Source organism: Camelus bactrianus, chromosome X, assembly GCF_048773025.1.
Source record: "Camelus bactrianus isolate YW-2024 breed Bactrian camel chromosome X, ASM4877302v1, whole genome shotgun sequence".
NCBI lineage: Eukaryota > Metazoa > Chordata > Mammalia > Artiodactyla > Camelidae > Camelus > Camelus bactrianus.
The window spans coordinates 81,666,784-81,675,429 of record NC_133575.1 but is presented as its reverse complement, the minus strand read 5'-3'; positions in this window follow the sequence as shown (position 1 = coordinate 81,675,429).

Below are 8,646 nucleotides of genomic sequence, written 5' to 3'. Positions count from 1 at the left end.
TGTGTTTGCTCATCCTTCTGCTTGGAAAATTCTGAACAAGTAAAGCCATCTGTGTAATGCTTAGCTTTTGTCTTATACCTGGTGTCAAGGGCCACAGGTCACAGGAGAGATTCCAAACCTACTTTACTGAGAACACTCATTCATTCATTCATTCATTCATTCTTTCATTCCAAAAGGATTTATTGAGCTCATGTTATATGTCGGGCACTGTGAACGTTTCTGATAAAGATAACTTTTCTTTTAAAAACCACCTTCAAGTGTGACTAAATGACAGAAAAGTTCATTAAAAACTGCTCGATGCATGTACTGGAATCGGGTTTGTCAGACACTCTTTTGAGTCCTCAAGACCTAAGATAAAAACACCAGAGATTTAGCAAACTAGAGGTTTGTTCCCCTAGTACTGCTTGTACAATGGGCATAGCCTTCCTTCTGGAGCATGTGTACATAATTTCATACCTTTGTGTAAGTGGATACCCAGTGGTACTGTATTCCCCTCAAAAGATCATGTATCTTACCAAATGCTATTGGGTGTTTTTTTTAGTTCACCGGATTTACATGCAAGCTTTATTCCCCTCATTGAATCTCTCCATGTTCAAAGCAAAAGAGACATGTCTGTACATCGGAATGGGCATTTAAATGAGAATCCCAAGTAATTAGCTTTCAGCCAACTTCTCTACTGCCCACGTGCAGGAATTACGCGGTTACCTCTCGCACTAGCAGCCTCATATCCTAACTTTGACTGACAGGTTTCCTCCCACTATTTTTCTATCCCTGTTAAATTAAATAGAAATACTTTTTTATGTGTTAGCAAATTAGCAATATCTTCCATCAGAAAATAAAATTTCAAAGACATTTCTCTTTGTCATAACTCAGAGGAACAGGGTCCCAAACAATGATAAACGTCTCACTGCACAGCTCAGCCCTACTAGTTCAGCTGCCAGAACTGTAGCCTCATCTAAGTCCCCAACCCTCCTCCTCAAGTGGGGAGGGGTGACACCTGAGGTGCCTCACCCACCCTGGTTGTTCTCTACAGCCCACGGCGCCCTGGCCTCCAGACACTTGGGTGGCATCTGGTGGCTTTCCACATACCTGCGTCGAGCGCCCCTGCTGTCACTGCCTTCTGCTAATCCTGTATCAATGCCACCTTCCCTTGGCTGCTGTGCCACCCTACTTATCTATATCTTCAAAAGCCACACCAGTCCCCGGCACCAGTAGCCTCTGGGGTGACTCATCCACTTGTCGTTTCCTAGCAGGGTACTTTTTACTTGTTTGTTTTTCCATTCCTGACAGCAAGAACCCTTCCCATGAAACCAACCAATTCTGCTACGTCTTTGGACCCATTTTGGTGGTTCTTGGTGGCACTTCACTGAAGCAAGGAACAAGAATGGTCCTCGTTTTCTCCTCTCCCTTCCTGGGGCTCCTCAGGTCAACCTGTGCATAGCCCCGCCCCTTTCAGGCCCACCACCTTCCGCAGAAGTTAATCTGCAGAGTCAACTGTAGCCATTACTTTATAAAGTCTCCATTTTCTCCCAAGCAGCCCTCCTCGGAATAAAAAGGAAATTGGCAGTTTGGCTCCATTCTACATGTACTTCAGTGTTTTCACTAGAGTACCCTCATCCTGTTTCCTAGAGGTATACATTCCCACAAAGTACGAAGCAACAGACTCTGTTACCATTGGGGGAAAATGGGTAAAGGCTCACAGGGATCTCTCTGTATTAGTTCTCACAACTCCATGTGGATCTGTAATTATCTCAATAAACTTTCTAACAAGAAAAGCCACAAACTACATGATATATCAGAGGTCACAGCAAGGAGGTAGACTGCAGATCGGAGATCATGCCCCAGTCCACTTCCACCATCAACTTCTAATTATCAAGAAGTTCCTCCCTAACTTAATTCCACTTAGTTCACTAGTCCTGTCCATCTCAGTAAGACTTCCCACTTTCTCTTCAGGCACTTCTGAGGCCTCCCTGGGGAAGCCAGGAGCACAGATATAATTACTTATGAGTTCTTCCTTGTGGACATGGATTGATAGACTCCTCAGCCAACGGTGTCACACGAGAATAAAATTCATAATGAGAAACAACTTGAAATTCTACAAGTAAAACTGAATTGCCGTGCTTTAAAATACAGGATGAGGATGTTATGTTCCAAAAATGTTACACTACAGAATAAATCTCTTGATGTGTCCTGAGAGGCGCAAATTAAGAGCCCCACCATGCTTTCCACATTTTCTTTCTATACTCTTTTGAACAGACATTAGCAAGTGGTAGTTAAAATCCCCTTCATAGTTAAATGGATGTGTGACATAATTTCAAAACAATTTTAATCACACTTGAATGAGATAAAGTTACTCCTGTAGCATTCAAGTAGAGAGCAGGGATTACCAAACTAAGCTGTTCATTCCCCTCCAGGAAGATCTTAATCTCTGGTCTTATTGCTCCTTTGCCACTTTCAGCAATGATTTTTCTAATTTGTGGTGCATTGTGTTTGGGAAGCTGTTTTTCACCTAAAGCACAAGTGCCTGTGCCATCATCTGCTTTCAGGATACCTCTGTCATAAGACTTGACTGTGGAAAAGACAATATTGTCCCAGTTTGCAATTTAGAGTCTTCTAAGTCCTTTGGATAAATACTTTCTGGATTCCATATGTTACCATCAATCTCATCAACACCAACACATCTAGCATCAAAATGATGCAGGTACCACATTGTGGGCAGGCCCATATTATCAAAGCCCAAACAATGAAGGTTTTATCCCCCACCATCTCAAGAGTTTCTCATAAGAAGCTGCATTTGTGAATTTCTCAATTCTGTTGAAGTTACCTCTCCTATGACAGAGTTATGTGGATGCCACTTAGAATGATGTGTTTATCAGTGACACAGACATGCGTATTAACATCAGAGTAGCCTGTGGTACCAGGATAAATATCTGTCATCTAGAGCATTTCCCTGTCATTAGTGCTCATAAGAGGATCAAAAACATCAATTCCAGAATCAATGAAAACCTTTTTATTTAGCTCCACGGTACACACTGATGATTGTTTCTAACTTATTATCTGTATCATTTTGATGGTTATTAACACCTACCTTAGGCCCTCCTTCAAATGATGTATCAATCATAGCATTTTATAGATTATTAAAGAAGTCAAAGCCTTGACATCACCTATGCTAACATCTGTACTATAAAGGAGGCAATGTGGGGTGTGCAGGGCCTTTGCACTCTCTATGACCTTCTGGGAGCCACTGCTCCTCTGATGGGAAATGTGAGGCTCAGCACATGGCCATGGGTTTAATGATCCATAAGGTGCCCATACCCACTTCAGTTTGCCTCATTTCTCAGGTCTTCAGGTTTTCTACTAACTTTCCTTTCCCCATCTTGGTATCACAACTGAAGGAGGCTCCTCACCCCTCACCTACACACACGGTAATGAATCATTTCCAATCATGTTGTTCCCCATCATTGTCATGGTATCTGGCTACACCATCTACAGCCGCAGGAGCCAGGACAAGTACAAGTTTGGCTCTTCAGACTCTTAAGTGTTTAAGAAGTAAAGAAGTGAACCCTGCCTGGAGGGGCACTTCCTTGGCCGGCCAGCATGTGAATGATGGCCCAGTGGCATTCCCTTAATTACCTACTGGCTGGAGTATACACTGTGGTCCACTGCAATAGGTTCACTCCATTTTTCTCCCTGCCCATAGACAAGGCAATCATTTTGGGCTCCCCAGGGAGGCCTCCGATTCCTCAGCATGGCTCAGCACCCCTGCATGCAGCTCGTCATCGTATTCCAACATTGCACGCATGCTTCTTCCACTCAGGGTTGCTGCAAAATGCCTGGGAGGGGGGCGGCAATCTGTATGTTTCTAGTAGTTTCTACTTTAGTCTAGCTATATATTATATCAGCTTCATAAATGTCCATACCTTCCACTTCTTCCCCTATAGAAGTCTCTGGGTAGTGGAGTTTCCCACCAAAAATAAAATCATGAGGGTAAAATCATCATTCCTAGTAGAATAGCAACCCAGCACCAAAAATGCTCTGTTCTGGCTCCCACCACCTCGTTTGCTCTTGCCTCAACGAGACTCAATCGTGTGCTGTCAACTCACTGGAAGCTCTTAAATTGTGGGTTACTCTTAGGCTGATATGGGTTTAAGAGTTTAGATTTGAGAGCTAGAACTGCATTTCACTTTCTTATCGAAGTGTTAGTTTCCATTATAAAAAGAGGATACCTATGAATTATGGGGTTGTGAAGAATGAAAAAGTTCACATATCAAGATGCTCATCCGGTCACATAGTAGGTATTCAATAAATGGTAGCTATTATTATTCTTATTAGCCTTTTAAAATATCCTGGCCAAATGGAATACCTTCAATAGTAGGCACTGCGCTGAATGAGTTTTGGCTGGCAATCCAAATGCAGGGAAGTGTTTCCTCTTCTATAATACAGTAGCCATTGTTAGAGATCTGGTCCTCTGTAGAACTGGACTACAAGGGTCCTAGTTAGTGAAGTGTGTAGACGGTGTTAGTATGCACCCCATTTTTTCCCCCATCTACATCCAAAAGCAAGAAATCTTTGCTAACACTGGTGGCTTCCATCTGGGGATAGCAACCAGTTACGTGCTCTGGATTGGTGAAAACTTGTGCTGCTCAAGGCAAGCCCGTGTCTCACATTTGTATTTCAAGTCCTCATCTATCTTTGGCTGAAATAACTAGTTCTTCAATAGTTAGCAAATCTTTCCCTTCTTATATTGCCAAAGCCATTGTGTAATACTCTTAAAACCATAAGACACAGCTCTTGGGGAAAATCTAGCTATTTCAATTTTTTTTAGCAGGAAGCATTACAGCCTCCATAGAAGACATAGTTGACCCATAACTGAATCATACGATTAAAGTCAGGTAATCTTATTATGTTTAAAGTAAACCTCAGTAAAACTGATTAAAAAGAAAGACAGATCTTCCTCCATTTATGATGGGGTTATGTCCCAATAAACCCATTGTAAGTTGAAAATATTTTGAGTTGAACATGCATTTAATACACCTAACCTACATCATATCTTAATACACATAATCTCCATCATAGCTTAGACTAGTCTACCTTAAACATGCTCACAACACTTACGTGAGCCTACAGTGGGGCAAAGTCATCTAACACAAAGTGCATTTTATAATAAAGTGTTGCATTAAAAGTGAAAAACTGAATGGCTGTCTGGGTACAGAATGGTTGTCCATGTGTTGGTTGTTTCCCCTCATGACTGCCTGGCTGACTGAGAGCACTGCCCAGCATCACCAGAGAGTATCGTATTACACATCACTAGCCCAGAGAGAGATCAAAATTCAAAATTCAAAGTATGATTTCTATTGAATGCATATTGCTTTTGCACCATTGTGAAGTCGAAAAATTGATAGCGAAACATTGTTAAGTCAGGTACCATCTGTATATTACTGTGTGTGTGTGAATGTGTGTATATATAAAATATGATCACCTTTACTGCAACCAGTCTGATCCAAGGAATCTTCATCTTTTGCTTGGATTGTTGCAATAGTCCCTTAACTGATCTCCTTGCTCCTATCCTTGCCTGCCTAACTATATTCTCAACAGGGCATTCAACATAAATCAACTATCCAATGGTTACATACTCCTCTCAGAGTAAAGATGAAGTCCTTAAATGACTTACAAGGCCCTCCACTGGATGTACCACCTACATCCAGGTATTCTTTAGTTGCAGGAGCACCTACAACTGAATAATAAAAAGACAAATAAACCAATTTAAAATGAGGAAAGGATTTGAACAAACATTTTTCAAAACAAAGATGTACAAATATTCAATAAGCACATAAAAAGATGCTCATCATTATTATCCATCAGAGAAATGCAAATCAAAGCCACAATGAGATATCTACTTCACATCCACTAAGATGGGAATAATTAAGAAGGCAGATAACAACAAGTATTGGCAAAGATGTGGAGAAATTAGAACCCTTATACACTGCTGGTGGGAATGCAAAATAATGCAGCTGCTTTGGAAAGCAATCTGTCAATTACTCAAACAGTTAAGCATAGAGTTACCATGTGACCCAGCAATTCCACTCCAATGTAGTCACATACCCAAGAGAACTGAAAATCTATGTCCCCACAAAAATGTGTACATAAATATGTTCAAAGCAGCATTATTCATGATAGCCAAAAGGGGAAGCAACCCAAGTTTCCATCAATTCACGAATGAATAAATAAAATGTAGTATGTGTATACAATGGAATATTATCTGGAAATAAAAAGAAATGAAGTACTGATCCATGCTACAGCACAGATGAACCTTGAAAATATTCTGCTAATTAAAAGAAGCCAAACACAAAAAGCCACAGTTTACATGATTCCATTTATAGGAAATGTCCAGAATAGACAAATCCATAGACACAGAAGGTAGAGGTTTCCTAAGGTGGAGGAGAAGGGATTTAGGAGGAAGTGGAAAGTACAGGTTTCTTTTTGGAAATGATGAAATTGTTCTAAAATTGATTGTGGTGATGGCTGCTCAACTCTAAATATATCTAAAGCCATTGAATTGTACACTTTAAATTGGTGAGTTATATGATATGTGAGTTACATTTTTACTAAAGCAGTTATAATATAAAATTGATACATGTCCAATATAGAAATATGAGAAAATTCAGGAAAGCAAAAAGGAGAAAAAGAAACTCCTTCCACATTCAAAAAAATTGTTTCCCAATTGTCTTCAGGATTGATTAAGTCAAAAATCCTGATCCTGAACTATAAGCCTTCTCATGATTCGTTCCGTTTACTCCTTGAACGTCATCTTTCATCATTCCCACATTGGCACCATATGTTTCAGCTGTAACTAATTGTTTTTCTCCAAACATTCCACGCTCCCTTGCAAGTCCCTGCACTTGCGCACATCATTCTCACTGCCTGTAACTGATGGTCCCTCCCCTCTTCATTTGGCCAATTGTATTCATCAGGATTCAGCTTAAACATCACCTCTTCCAGAAAGCTTTCCCTGACCCCTGGGATTAGGTGTACTTCCTTGATGTCTAACAGTTCTCTGTGTTTATTTCTATCACGTAATTCACTCTATGGAGATTTTTAAAATCAAAACTTAAAAATTATACCAACTAAAAAATGGAAAAAAAAATTTGAAGATCCAAGATCCAAGGTCTCTGGAACAATATCAAAAAGTTTCATATTCATGTCACTAAAGGTCCAGAGAGAAAAGGGTGTTGGAGCCAAAAGTAATTCTTAAATAAATAATTGCTGAAAACTTCCCCCAATGTGATCAAAACATATATTTACATATTCAAGAACTCAGTGAACTCCAAACTGTATGAACATAAAGAAAATCACTCTTACACAGATAATAAAAATGCTGAACACTGAGGATAAAGAAAAATCTTGAAAGCAATTAAAGCAAAATGACACATAATATATATTTGTAATTTGAAATACTGTGGATTTCTCATCAGAAACCATGCAGGGCAGAAGACAAAGGAACAATGTCTTTAAGTGGCTGAAAGGAAAGACCTGCGAAATCTGAATTCTATATCCAGAAAAATATTTTCTTCTGGAATGAAGACTAAATAAAGATATTCTCAGATGAAATACTAAGAATTCATCAACAGCTCTAAAGTCTTCAGAGTGTACATGAATGATATCAAAGAGAATCTTGGAACTTCAGGAATAAAGAAGTAAAATAGATAGTAAATATAAAATACTATTTTCCTCCCCTGAACTTCTTTAAGATGCGTATGACTGTTGAAAGTGAAAATTATAATACTGTCTGGAGGAATCTTTAATGTATTTAGATATAGTACCTATGAAATTTTAAAAGATTAGTGGGGGATGGTAAAGTGGTTATAAGACTTCACTTCTTAAACATGTATTTATAGTAATATTCAGTTGAGTTTTGAGAAATGCAGACAGTCGTGTAACCAACACGACAATTAAGAAACACAGTAGTTCCAAAATAATGAAACAAATCATTACTCCCCAAACTTTCCCCAGGTCACTTTGGATTCCTTTCTTCTCTCCCCTCCCCACCTGCCCAGGCAATCAAGAAGTTTTATGTCACTGTGGAGTAGTTTGCATTTTCCAGATTTTATATAAGTGGAACCAGGCAGGATGTACCCTTTTTGTCTGGCTTCTTTCACTCAGCATAATTATTTTGAGATTCACTTATGTTGTTATCAAATACATATTGAGTCGTATTAGTGCCCAGGATTCCTTTCGGGAAGACCAAGTCTACCACACATTGCATGTGTGTGGCCGTAGGTATGGGCGCAGGTGTAAGTTAGAGAAGTAAAGTTTCTAAGAGAAACATTTGGTGTGTGCTGCTTGCACAGTTCTTGGTACAGTATTGTGGATACGCTGGTAATACAGATGTAAAGATGTCACCACTTTCTGGGGGACAGCGTTTTTTCATGGAAAAGGTCAAGGTTTAGGAGTCAAATAGACGTGATTATCTGCTTAATGGTCATATAATTATTAACCACCTTGAGCAAGTTATTTATCTTCTCTGTTCCTTCATTTCCTTATCTTTGAAAAACAGGGATAATGACAACACTTCATATGGTCGTTATGTGAATGAAAATGAGATCATGTATATAAGGCACTGAGAATGGAATCTGACACACGGAAGAC